A 14,023-nucleotide genomic window follows, 5' to 3' on the forward strand; every position below is an offset into this window, starting at 1 on the left:
ATAGAAAGTACTCAAAAAATTTAACACCAAAAAAAACTAAATAAATAAATGAAAACATGAGCTAAACAGACACTCCTCAAAAGAAGAAATACAAATGGCCAACAAATATATGAAAAAATATTCAATATCTTTAGAAATTATGGAAAGACAAATTAAAGCTACACTGACACTTCACCTCACTCCAGTTAGAATGGCAGCCATTAAGAATACAAATAATAATAAATGTTGGAGAGGACATGGAGTAAACAGAACCCTGAAACTCTGCTGATGGGTTTGTATAACCGCTATGGTAGTAAGAAAGCAGATTCTTCAAAAGACTAGAAATGGAACTAAGGTAGAAGACATAAGAATAGGTATAATGGAAACATACAGGAGAACACAAGAGTGGCCATGTTTAAAGTCTGCTTTCACATGCATTAAAAAAAAAAAAAGTCCAAATTTAACAGAGATGAAATCAAGGAAATTGAAACAAACAAACAAACAAACAAATCCAAAAGTTGACCAAAGAAAAACTTGGTTCTTTTAAAAATGAAATAAAATAAAAATTATACACTCTTAACCAAGTTAGTGTAGTGAAAGAGAAAACTTAAATTACTAAAATTCATGGTGAAAACAGAAATATCATGATGGATACTACTAAAAAGCAGATAATGATAAAAAATCTATTTTCAAACTACAGAACACTAAAGAAAGAAATTAAAGAAAACCTTAAACATGAAAAGATCTCTTGTGCTCTTGAATAGGCAGAATTAATATTGTCAAAATGGCCATACTACCAAAAGCACTATACATACTCAATGCAATTCCAATCAAAATCCCAAAGATGTACCTCATAGAAAAAGGGAAAGCAGTCATGAAATTCATTTGAAAAAATAAGAGACCTGGAATAGCCAAAGCAATCCTTAGCAAGAAAAGTGAAGCAGGACGCATCACAATACCAGATCTTAAACTATACTACAGAACCATAGTAACAAAAATGCATGGTACTGGCGCCAATGGTACAGAACAGAAGACACAAAGACAAACTACATAAAAACAGTTATCTCATATTAGACAAAGCTGCCAAAAAACATACAATGGAGAAAAGATAGCCTGTTCAACAAATGGTGCTGGGAAAACTGGAAATCCATATGCAGCAGAATGAAATTAAACCCCTATCTCTCACCCTGCCCAAAACTCAAATCAAAATGGATCAAGGACCTGGGAATTAGACCAGAGTCCCTGCACCTTACAGAAGAAAAAGTTGGTCCAAATCTTCATCATGTTGACTTAGGACCAGACTTCCTTAAGAAGACTCACCAATTGCAAGAATTAAAATCAAGAATCAATAAATGGGATGGATTCAAACTAGAAAGTTTTTCTCAGTAAAAGAAACAATCAATAATGTGAAGAGACAGCCTACAAAATGGGAGAAAATCTTTAACACATGAACTTCAGAGAGCACTAATCTCCAAGATTTATAAAGAATTCAAAAAATTTAACACCAAAAATACAAATAATCCAATCAATAAATGGGATAAAGAACTGAGTAGACACTTCACAGAAGAAGATCTACGAGCAATTAACAGATATATGAAAAATTGTTCAACATCTCTAGTAATTAGAAAAATGAAATCAAAACTACCCTAAGATTTCATCTCACCCCAATTAGAATGACTATTATCAAGAACACAAGATGGGGGGGGGATAACAGAATGAATCAAATACCATTACCCTATGTAAATGTATGATTACACAAATGGTATGCCTCTACTTCATGTACAAACAAAGAAACAAGTTGTACCCCATTTGTTTACAATAAAAATAAATAAATAAAAAGAACACAAGCAACAATAGGTGTTGACAAAGATGTGGGGAGAAAATACACTCATACATTGCTGATGGCATTGAACATTGGTGCAGCCACTCTGGAAAGCAGTATGGAGATTTCTTAGAAAATATGGAATGGACCCACCTTTTGACCCAGTTATCCCACTCCTCAGTTTATACCCAAAGGACTTAAAATCAGCATACTACAGTGACACAGCTACATCAATGTTTATAGCAACTCAATTCACAATAGCTCTTTTGGGGAACCAACCTAGATGCCCTTCAATTGATGAATGGATAAAGAAACTGTGGTATATATACACAACAGAATATTACTCAGTCTTAAAGAAGAATAAAATTATGGCATTTGCAAGTAATGGATGGAGTTGGAGAATATCAAGCTAAGTGAGATAAGCCAATCCCAAAAAAAACAAAGGTCAAATGTTTTCTCTGACAAGTGGATGCTGATACATATGGACAGGGGGGAGTAAGGGAAAAATGGAGGAACTCTGGACTGTGTAGAGGGAAATGAGGGGAGGGAAGAGGGCACAAGGTAGGAAAGATGGTGGAATGAGATAGGCATCATTACCCTATGTACATGTATGATTACATGAATGGTATGAATCTACATCATGTACAACCAAAGAAATGAAAAGTTGTACTTGATTTGTGTAGAATGAATCAAAATGCATTCTGTTGTCATATATAACCAAATAGATCAAACAATAATCTTCAAAATTTATACTCTAATACAATAGAAAATCTTGGAGACCACTGACAAATTTCTATAGAAATATGAATTATCCACTCAGGAGGACATACACAATTAATACAGATCAATTTCAGTCAATGAAATAGAAGAAACCATCAAAATCCTACTAACAAAGAAAAGCCCAGGACCAGATGGATTCTCAGCCAAGTTCTATAAGACCTTCAAAGAAGGACTAACATCAATTTTATCTCAAATTATTCCATGAAATAGAAATAATTGTAAAAAATGAAACATTCTACAAGACCTTTAAAGAACAACTGATATGAATACTCCTCCAAAAGTATTCCAGGAAATAGAAAAGGAGGGAACTTTTCCAAATTCATTCTATGAGGCTAGTATCACTCTGATACCAAAACCAGACGAAGACACATCAAGGAAAGAAAACTTTACACCAATATCCCTGATAAGCATAGATGCAAAAATCCTTAACAAAACACTGGCAAATCGCATACAAAAATATATTAAAAAGATAGTGTACCATGATCAAGTGGGGTTTATCCCAGGGATGCAAGGTTGGTTCAACATCTGGAAATCAATAAATGTAATTAATCGCATCAATAGGCTTAAAGTTAAGAATCACATGATTATTTCAATAGATGTTGGCGTGGATGTGGGGAAAAAGGTACACTCATACATTGCTGGTGGAGTTGCAAATTGGTGCAGCCACTCTGGAAAGCAGTGTGGAGAATCCTCAGAAAACCTGGAATGGAGCCACCTTTTGACCCAGTTTATGCCCTTTGACAGCTGAATGGATAAAGAAAATGTGGTATATATACCCATGGAGTATTACTCATCCATTAAGAAGAAAGACTTCATGACATTTGCTGGTAAATGGATGGATCTGGAGACTATTATGCTAAGTGAGCAGTCCCCAAAAGCCAAAGGTTGAATGTTTTCTCTGATATGTGGATGCTAACCCATATTATCCAATAAGTGGAGAAGGAATAGAAATTCAGTAGGATTGAGCAGGGGCAGTGATAAAAAAAAAAAAAAAAAAAGGAAGGACAGAGGAATGAATTGAACATAACTTTCCTATGTACATATATAAATATGCCACATACCACAATGTGAATCTCCACATTGTATACATCCACAAGACTGGGATTCTAATTAGAATAAGATATGACCCATGCTTGTATACATATATCAAAATAGATTCTACCGTCACATGTAACTAAAAAGAACCAATTAAAAAAAAAAGAGTTGTACTTTCTTTCATACGTGTAAGCTAGAAAGAAAAAAGAAGAAAATAGGGGAAGGAGGATCGGAATCTCATGAAAATAAAAGAGACCAGTTGAGGAAGGGAGCCAAGGAAGGGAGGAAGAAAGGGGAAAACGAGGTAATGTGGAAGGATATATTATAATGTTCTGCTCACATGCAAATACATTAAAAATTTTTCACTATTATGTATAATTATAATGCACCAATACAAAATATGAAAAAAAGAAATAAATTTAGGCCAATCTCCTCATTTTACAGAAGACAATGGTCCTAGAATAGTTAACCTGCCGATGTAACACAGCTAGTAATACGAGTAAAATTGTTTATAAATGTTTTATCTTTAATAAACAACTATTAAGTATATATTCACTAATAGATTATATGAAATTTAAGTTAGTAAATGACTTAGGAATTATCGCCACATCTGTTGAGTGGATTATAAAACTATTATTGATTTGACTTTTGCAATGGAACAATTAGTACATCACATGTAAAAAAATTAAAATACAGATTTTCAGTCATAGAAAATTACTTTGAAGGATTAAAATTTATCCACCACCTTCTAATTACAACAAAAGTAGCCATTTCAGCCAAATTCTGCATTATTAATTCAGTGCCCCTTTACTCCTAACCCTCCCTTTCTTTTGTAATTACACCCTATTTCCTAATACTAGGCTTCTTGTTGAATTGCTAATAAAATCCAAGAAATGCCTAAGGAATTTAATTCAGATGTAAATGGAATTATTTGGGTTGCTTCTGTCTCTGCTTTTAAAAAATTATAATATGAAACAGTGTGCTATTGCTGAAAGCCCTACAGATTTCTCAGCTTGACACTTGAAGTAATTTAGAGGACTAAAGGAGGAAAAAAAATCTGTGACTGCTTTACAGCTAATTTATTTACAACAACCACAGAATTGAGAAAAATCTACCCACACTTGTATGCCCACAGAGAAAGAAAAATGAATTCTTTTCAAAACAGCAGCTACTTTTTGTCCTCCTGGTGCTTTTCCTCATTTTGTTTTCTTTTCTTTCCTCCTCACTTTGGGTAACTTCAACAACATTTTAATTGCAATTTTGAATTTACTTCTGAGTTCAACCTAAGTAGGAAATATACCACAAGAAGCAGGGTACTACCCCATTGCCAAGCCATCTTCCAAATACGTATTATGCTGAAGGGAACCCCCAGAGACCTGTTGTACAAACTAACTTGTCAATTATGGATGTTATCTATGTATTTGATGGGTCTATGAACTCCACGAGGTTCTTTGATCATAAAATAGGTCAAAATGAAAATTTTTAGCTTATGGGGACAGTAAGACATGAGACTTTAATCTTTTAAAGTAAATATATTGTCAATAGCAGTTTTCTTTTTTTCTTTGTAGGTTTGCATAATATGTAACAACTTGGACTGTAGAAAAATGTTGACCTGTTAGCTCTGAGTTTCTATTTTTGGTTTTGTTTTGTTTCATTTTGTTGGTGCTGGGGATTGAACTTAGGTCTCACCCATAATAGACATGTGCTCTACCACTGAGTTGCATCTCCAGCCCATTTTTTAAATTTTATTTTGAGACAGGGTCTCATTAAATTAACTACTCTGGCCTTAAATTTGCAATATTCCTGCATCAACCTCCCAAGAATCTGGGACAGCAGGCATGTGCCACCACATCCAGCTAGTTCTTAGGTTCTATAATTCCATGATTTTTCATGTTCTGTTTCTGTGTCATAGCACAAACATTTAAGATCACCAGGACAAGGGTCCTGAGGAGGTCCTTCAAAAGGGAGTGGACCTTAACTGAGACTGCAATGATCCTTTATATCATCACGAAAATGAATTAAAAGATGGGTCAAAGTGAGGCACAGACTGAATTTATTGAAAGAACGAAAGAAAGAAGTACACACTCTGAGAAACAGGGTAGAGTAGCAGGCATGAAAGAAGAACTCACTAGCTACATTCTTAGCTAAGCATACTAATGCATGGAAGATCAATAGTACAGGAACAAGATCTAAGAGGAAGTTTTAAGTTCTCCTTGTTACCACCAGTATGCGGAGAGGGGTCATTTACTGACTTGTCAATCATGACTGGGATGGGGTGGGGAGATCATTTTCTTTTCTTTTTGATGGATTTTGCTTTGTGGACAGGATACTGTGGTTGTTCTGTTTTGTTTTGTTTTGTTTTTACTGTTGATAAGATCTAATAACTGATTCAATAGTGCTACTTGTGACCTTTAAATCCAGACTTTTGATCCATGTGAAAGTAGACTTTAAATCTGAACTTTAAATCATAGCCATTCTTGTGTTGTCCCACATCTCCTTTCTACCTATACTTATGTCTTTTATCCTACTTCAGTTTCATAGCCAAAAATGTCAAAGTAAACAGTTTCAACACTGAATTAATGTAACAGTGGCTACCCTTTGCCCCTTTGAGAATTGTCCTTTGATTTCCCTTCCCTTTGCTCAGCATTCTAAATTCTAAAGAAAAGCCATATCTAAGTGCGTAAGATTTTAACCCATAAATAATCTTTCTTTAGATTTACAAAGCCTAGAATGTCTGGTGAACTTCAGATAACATTATTGCTAGATATAGCTATAAGTAATTGATTGTTTTGTTTACATTTTTCTATAATGTCTTCATATTTCACAATACCAATGCCAAATTTTATATTTACATCCCTTGCCAGTTTTTTAATTATTCCAAAACAAGAAATTAAGAGAAACTGGACTCCTGGAGTACAGAAAAAAATTGTTCCTCTCTAGGTGTATTTCTACAGCACATATAACTTATCGTAAAACACACTCTTGCTGAAGCTTAACTCACAAACTTTAAAAGTTACCTGAGAACTTTATTCACCAAAATAGAGTCATTTGATTTAACAAATAAGTAAAATAGAATGCCCTAGCCCCCAAAAAAATGTTTTAGAAAATAAAAGAATCTGTTATTTTCAGGTACTTATTCTTGATATTATTAGTAACATATAAAGAAGAGGCTGGGGTATAGCTCAATGGTGGATCATTTGACTAGCATGTGTGAGACTCTGGATTCAATTCCCAGTGCTGAAAAATGAAGCACAATAAAAGAAGAAATGGAGACATAATGACAGAAGAACTTGCGATAATGCATCATTTTCAAAAAAATTGAACTTCTAAAAATATATATAATCATTAAGCTTTTTAAAAATCACAATGTATGAGTTAATCATCAAATTGGAATGAGCTGAAGTGCAAATTATTACATGGAAAAATGGGTATGAGAAAATTACCAAGAATGCAACTCAAAAACAGAAATATAATGAGAGGATGAAAGTTGCAGAGTACAAAACAAGGAAGACATTCATCAGTCTGTTTGAACAGAAGTTCCAAGAGAAAGAAGAATAGAGAAAATATTAAAGAAATAATAGCTAAGAATTGGTGAAAACCATGATTAGATTAACCTTATATAAAATTAACCTTATATAAAAATTAAAAAAGAAATCTATACCTAGGTACATAATGGGGAAACTGTAGGAAATCAAAAAGAAAACAAAATTATAAAACAAACTCACAAAAGAAACCACTTTGAATGCAACAAAAAAATAATTAGATGGACAATAGCCTAATTATTATCTCATTTATTCACAAATATTGATTAAATGCTAGACAGTATTCTAGCATCTGAGAATACAGCAGTGAACAAAGAGCAAGCAAAACTTCCATTCATAAAGCTTACACCCTGGCTGTAGGCTGGCAGCCTGGTGGGATGGCAGATGAGGAAGAAGATCCGACCTTTGAGGAGGAAAATGAAGAGATTGGAGGAGGTGCAGAAGGTGGGCAGGGTAAAGGAAAGAGATTTTTTTCTAAGGAATACGATGTATGATGTATGGGTTTGGGGATGACCAGAACCCTTGCACTGAGTCAGTGGATATTCTTGAAGACCTTGTCATAGAGTTCATCACTGAAATGACTCACAAGGAAATGTCAATTGGAAGACAAGGTCGAGTACAAGTTGAAGATATCGTCTTCTTGATGTGAAAGGACCCAAGGAAGTTTGCTAGGGTTAAAGACTTGCTTACTATAAACAAAGAGTTGAAACGACCTAGAAAAGCATTTGATGAAGCAAACTATGTATCTTGGTACTTTTTGTACTTTATGAAATTTTATTATTTTCTGTGGAAATCATATATAATAATTGTGTATTTTCTACAATAATGTCCTAATACCTAGGCATGTAAATGAAAGATGGAGAAACAAAGTTTTCAGCCTTTATTTTCATGTCTTTGATTTTAGATCAATATTTGAGTCTTTAATTGCCTGCCTTTACATGACCATACTTGAATTACTTACTGGGTTTTAATGACTACACGTATGTTAAAGTATCTTGAAAATTATGCAGTTCCTTCTGACTTTTGACTATCTAAAGCATGAAGTAGTATGTATGTATTTGGTATATTTGTGCCATTATAAGCTATACTATAGCTGTTTAATATGTGAAATCTAAATGTCATTTTGACCATGACAGCTGAGACATATGCCTTACATATTCTGAAGTTTTTAGACAACTGTGGTCTGAGAGGTTAGTAAAGATAGTGAACTGGTTTGTGTTTCTTCTAAGGAGATGATATTTGAAACTACAAGTTTTTCTAAGAATGTTTATGTGTCTTAAAAGATAATTCGTTTTAATATTCTTTTCTAAAGAGTGATTTTTTTATTTTATTTTTTTAGAAACTTAAAGTTACATGTTGATGCTTTCATGTTGAAAGGCCTTTTTGATTTAAAACCTTTTGGGACTGATATTACTTTTTAAATTTTAAAACTCATTTTTCCTGATCATCTATTTTCAGTAGCAGGAATGGCAATGTTTAATGAGTTAATGGCAGGATAAGCATTTGGGGTAGCGTTTTATTAACATATTTTTAAGTACACGTGGAAATGTGTAGTTGACTAAAACCATATGTAGCTACAGAAAACACTTTTGTAGTTCAGAATATACAGGTTTTGTGTGTAGTTAGCTTATTGCATTAAATTATTGACCTTAGCTTAAAATAAGGATTAAAATTGCATTTAAAGAGATCATTGAATGTTTCTGTTTGTGAAACTGAACTTTTTGATTCCACTGTATCTATAAATCAGTATCTGGGAAAATTTTACTTCCTTAACCTATTGATACAAGGAATAAAGCATGAAAAATTAAACAAAAAAAAAGCTTACACCCTGATGATAGAAATACAGTAATATCTACAAAGTGTAAATACAAAATAAATATAAAAACAAAATTATAAATTCACTTTTTCTTTCATTTTGTGGCACTTTTTATGTGCCAAATACTGTCATTGAAGGTACTAGAATATATCAATATTTGGGGGTAGGCAAAAATTATTACCTTCACAGAGCTTACATCCTAAGAGGATAGACAAATAATAGACATAGAGGGAACAAAGGAGGGGAGGGAAAGGGAAGTGTTAGGGTTTAGATGTGAGGTGTCCTCCAAAAGTTCATGTGTGAGGTAATGCCAGAGAGTTTAGAGGTGAAACAATTGGGTTAAGAGAATTTTAACCTAATCAGTGCATAAATGTCCTGACAGGGATTAACTGGATGGTATCTGTGGGCAGGCAGGGTGAGGCTGGAGGAGGTGGGTACCTGGGGTATGTCTTTGGGGTAAATTTTGTCCTTGTTCAGCAGAGTCTCTCTGCCTTCCTGATGCAATGTTCCCAGCTGCTTTCCTCTGCCACACACTTCTGCCCTGATGTTCTGCTTCAACTTGGGCCCCAAGGAATGGAACCAGCTGTATATGGATGAAGACCTCTGAAACTGTAAGTACCAAAATAAACTTTCCTCCTCTAAAATCATTTTTGTCAGGTCTTTTGACCACAGTAGCAAAAAAGTTGACTAAAACAAGAAGGTACTGAGTAATGAAACTGATCAAATGATATGTATTTATGTGTATTTATAGTACAGTGAATCCCACTGCTATGTAACATTATAATGAGCCAATAAAAGATTTTCAAAAAAGAAAAAATAAGACATAAAAATATCTTTAATATACATACATGGGAAGGGGAAAAGATATGGGGGGTATGGGAGTAGGAAAGCTAGTTGAGTGAAGCAGACATTATTACCTCATGTATGTATATGACTGCATGACTGACTGATCCTACAATATGGATAATCAGAAAAAATGAGAAATTACATTCCATTTATGTATGATCTGTCAAAATGTATAAATGCATTCTACTGTCCTGTATAACTAATTAGAATATATAAAAAATTAATTTAAAAAAGAAAAAATATGTATTTGTATGTATAGGCTGTAATAATTGTTATTTTTAAAAATTGAGTAGGAGAAAGAGGGCAAAAGTGGCAACTGCAGCTGAGACTAGAGAAAGTTGAAATTTTAAATAGACTAAAGTTAAGATTCATTAGTTATTCAAGTAGTTTTTGAATAAGGAGTTCCAACTGAACTAGCATTCGAGAAAATAATAAATGTATTTTCAGATTTTAAAAAAGTGACTTTGACAGACTCTTACTAACCATATCAAATAATGTGTAAAGAAAACTGCATAAGAAAAGGAGTGGGATATAAAAATAAAAATTAAGACCAAAAAGTCCTTTCAGGCACACATTATGCGTAAACAAAAATTATCTATATAATGCTACAATCATCTCTCAACTAACACTAAATACCAAGAATTAGTGCACAGAATATAAAGCAATCAAATGGGAGACCAAGAATAAAGAGAAAATTATTCAAAAATCGCATTAACACTTTCCATAAAAATATACTACATAAAAATGACACTGCTAAAAAAAAAACACAGTTTGAATTTCCATTTTATAATGGATATATAAAATACTTAGAAATAACAGCTTGATATATAGAAAATATGTGGGTTACAAATAGAGTGGTACTTAGGAGAAATTATAGTCAAAATGCATATATTTGAAAAAACATATGGAAAACTCTTAGCCAAGATTTCAACACAGAAGTTAAAAGATAAACAAAGTAAACCAAAAGAACTCACAATGAGGAAAATAGTAAAGATGGAAATCAAATTTAACAAAATAGAAAGCAGAATAATATAGAGTGAATTACTGAATACAAATTGGGTCTTTGAAATGAAGAGTAGTCATCAACTTTCTGATTATTGATCATGAAAACATGAGAGAAAAATAAGCAATATTAGAAATAAAAATAAGCATAGTTACAAGTACAGATTTAAGAATCATAAGATAATATGAACAAATTTGTCAGTAAATTTAAGAACAGGCAAAATCAGAAAATTACTAGAAAAAATAAGCTACTTAAAGAAAGTAAAAGAAATACACTACTCGAATAACCTATAACCAGCTGAGATGCTAAATCAGAAGTCACAGAATTAACCTAAAAAAGAGTACCATGCTCAGATGGCTTCAAAGACAAGTTTTAACCACACCTTCAGGCAACTGATAATAACCCCATCTTATACAAAATGCTTCAGAGAACAAATTAAATGAGAAAGAGTTCCCATCATTCTTTATGAAGACAATGTGACCTCAGTACAATAATTAGACAAGGATGATGACATGAGAAAGGAAAATTACAATCTAATTCTCATTTATAAGCACAGACACCAAAATCTTAAAGAAGACATTAGCAAGTCAATTCCAGGATTCTATTTTTTAAATATATCATAAAGGAGTGTCTCCAGCACATGGCAGACTGGAGTTGCATATTCCCCTCCACAATGAAGGACCCAAACAAGGAAAAAAACAAAAGCTATTTCACTGAATTATTTGAGGAAGAGCATCAGAGTACAGTGGGAATATGGTAGAGATGTTGCAAGATAGAAAGATACACAATGGGCCCCAAAATGAAGGGAACTATACACACAGCAGTGACCATTATGTCTCTCAAGAACAACAGTGAATGGGCTGGAGAGATAGCTCAGTTGGTAGAGTGCTTGCCTTGCAAGCACAAAGCCCTGGGTTTAATCTCCAGCACTGCCAAAAAAAAAAAGAACAACAGTGAACAAAGAGGTACTGTTCTTAGTGTGGATTTCAGCTAAGGAATCTAAACAGACACTATACTAAAGTGCCCATCTGGTCCCAAAAACCAACACAACATATCCAATCAGCACATTATTAGCAAAAGTCCTTTACTAAAAAAGCTACCCTATAAAATTGACAACAACAACTGACCAGTCAGATGTACAAATACTAATGTGGGGACATAAGAACCAGGAAAAAACAAAGTAACATGAAGCCTTCAAAGGAACACAATAAGTCCTGACCCCTCAAAGAAAACTATCAAAAAAAAAAAAAAAAATCACCTGACAAAAACTTTTTTTAATGATTTTTTAAGGAAATTAAATGTGATACAAAAGAATGCAAACAGAAAATTAAACAAAATTGGGAGGATACTTCATCATACAAATGATAAATGCATCAATGATACAGAAAACAAAACAAAGAACCAATCAGAAATCTTAGATCTCAAAAACTCAATAAGTGAAATAAAAAGAACAGTTGAGAACCACAACAGAATTAAAGAATTTCTGAGCTTGAAGATAGTTCTTTTGAAATCAACCAGTTAAACACATTTTAAAAAGAAAAACAAAAGGAAAAAAATTTTAAAAACTAAGAATGCCTTCAAGACTTACTGGACACCACTAAGTGAGCAAATTTTAGTATCACTGATGTTCCAGAAGAAAAGGGGAAAAGACAAAAAAAAATCTGTTCAATATAATAATTGCTTAAATTTTTCCAAATCTTCGAAAAGATATGACCATCCAGGTACAGAAAGCTCAAAGGACCTCTAAAAGATTCAACCTTCTCTGAGGCATATTATAGTCAAACTTTCAGAATTACAAGACCAAGACAGAATTCTAAACACATCAGAAAAAAAGCATTAGGTTATTTAAAAAGGACTCGCAATTAGACTCACAGAAGACTTCTCTTAAGAAACACCACAAACTATGAGAGAATGGAATTATATATTCACAGTCCTGAAAGGGGGGGAAAAAATAACCAATGAAGAATACTATACCCAGCAAAACTATCCTTTAGAAATGAGAAACAAATAAAGACTTTCCAAGATAAAAACACACTCGGGTAATTAATCGCCACCAAACAGACCATACAAGAATGCTTAAAGGAATCCTACACTAGCAGCAAAAGGATAACTATATCATGAAAACATGTGACATTACAAAACTTGAGTAGGGCAGAAAAACAAAAGAATCAAATCAAAAAATGAAAATTAATGAATGTTAATGTATCACATTAACAGATGAAGGATAAAAATAATATGATCATCTCAATAGACACAGAACAGCATTCAATAAAATTAATACCCTTCATAATTTTTTTAAAAATAGATATAGAAGAAGTGTACCTAGCCAGGCGTGGATGTGCATACCTGTAATCCCAGCAGCTCAGGAGGCTGAGGCAGGAGTATGGCAAGTTCAAAGCCAGCCTCAGCAGATTAGTGAGGCACTTAACAACTCAGGGAGACCCTGTCTCTAAATAAAATACTAAAAAGGGCTGGGGATGTGGTTCAGTGGTTCAGCGCCCCTGAGTTCAATCCCCGGTACCAGACATCACCCCCCAAAAGAAAAATACAATAAAAGAAATGTACCTATATACAATAAGGGCTATAAATAACACACTCATAACTTACATCATACTGAATAGGGAAAAACTAAAATAATCTCTAAGATCAGAAGCAAAACAAGCTGCTTATTTTCAGCACTCTTATTCAATGTAGTATTGGAAATCTTAGCCAAAGCAACAAGAAAAGATGAAGAAATATTCCTATTTAGAGAAGGAGCATCTAAATAAGAAAAGAGAATATTCAATTATTCCAATTTGCAGGTAACATAATTTTACATGTAGAAAACCCTAATGGCTCCAAGTTTAAAAAAAAAAAAAAAAAAAAAAAAACGATTTTTTTTTAAATATGACTATTAATAGTTTATTAACTACTTATTGCATAATTGACAAATTTACTGGCATAGAGGTCATATAATGTGAGCTCTTTATACATATTGTTATCCAAGATTTTCTTTTTTTTTTTTCTTTTTTTTTTTTAATTTATTTTTTTACGTTTACATAGGGTAATGATGTTTCTTTTTTTTCCCTTCCCCCCCACCCCTCCCACCCTTTTCCCTTTATACAGTCCTTCTTTCCTTCATTCTTACCGCTCTCCTTAGCCTAACTCTAAACCTAACCCTAAACCTAATGCTAACCCCTCCCACCCCCATTATATGTCCT

General features: G+C 33.2%; 1 protein-coding gene and 1 pseudogene across 1 annotated transcript in view; one reads left to right on the forward strand and one right to left on the reverse strand.

Moving 5' to 3' along the window:
* The window catches only part of Dlg2 (discs large MAGUK scaffold protein 2), a 2,079,243-nt gene that overhangs the window by 1,980,380 nt on the left and 84,840 nt on the right, over nt 1–14,023 (reverse strand). The window lies entirely within an intron of this gene.
* LOC124958376 (transcription initiation factor TFIID subunit 13-like) lies at nt 7,536–8,638 on the forward strand (annotated as a pseudogene).

This window comes from Sciurus carolinensis, chromosome 11 (genome assembly GCF_902686445.1).
Source record: "Sciurus carolinensis chromosome 11, mSciCar1.2, whole genome shotgun sequence".
Lineage (NCBI taxonomy): Eukaryota > Metazoa > Chordata > Mammalia > Rodentia > Sciuridae > Sciurus > Sciurus carolinensis.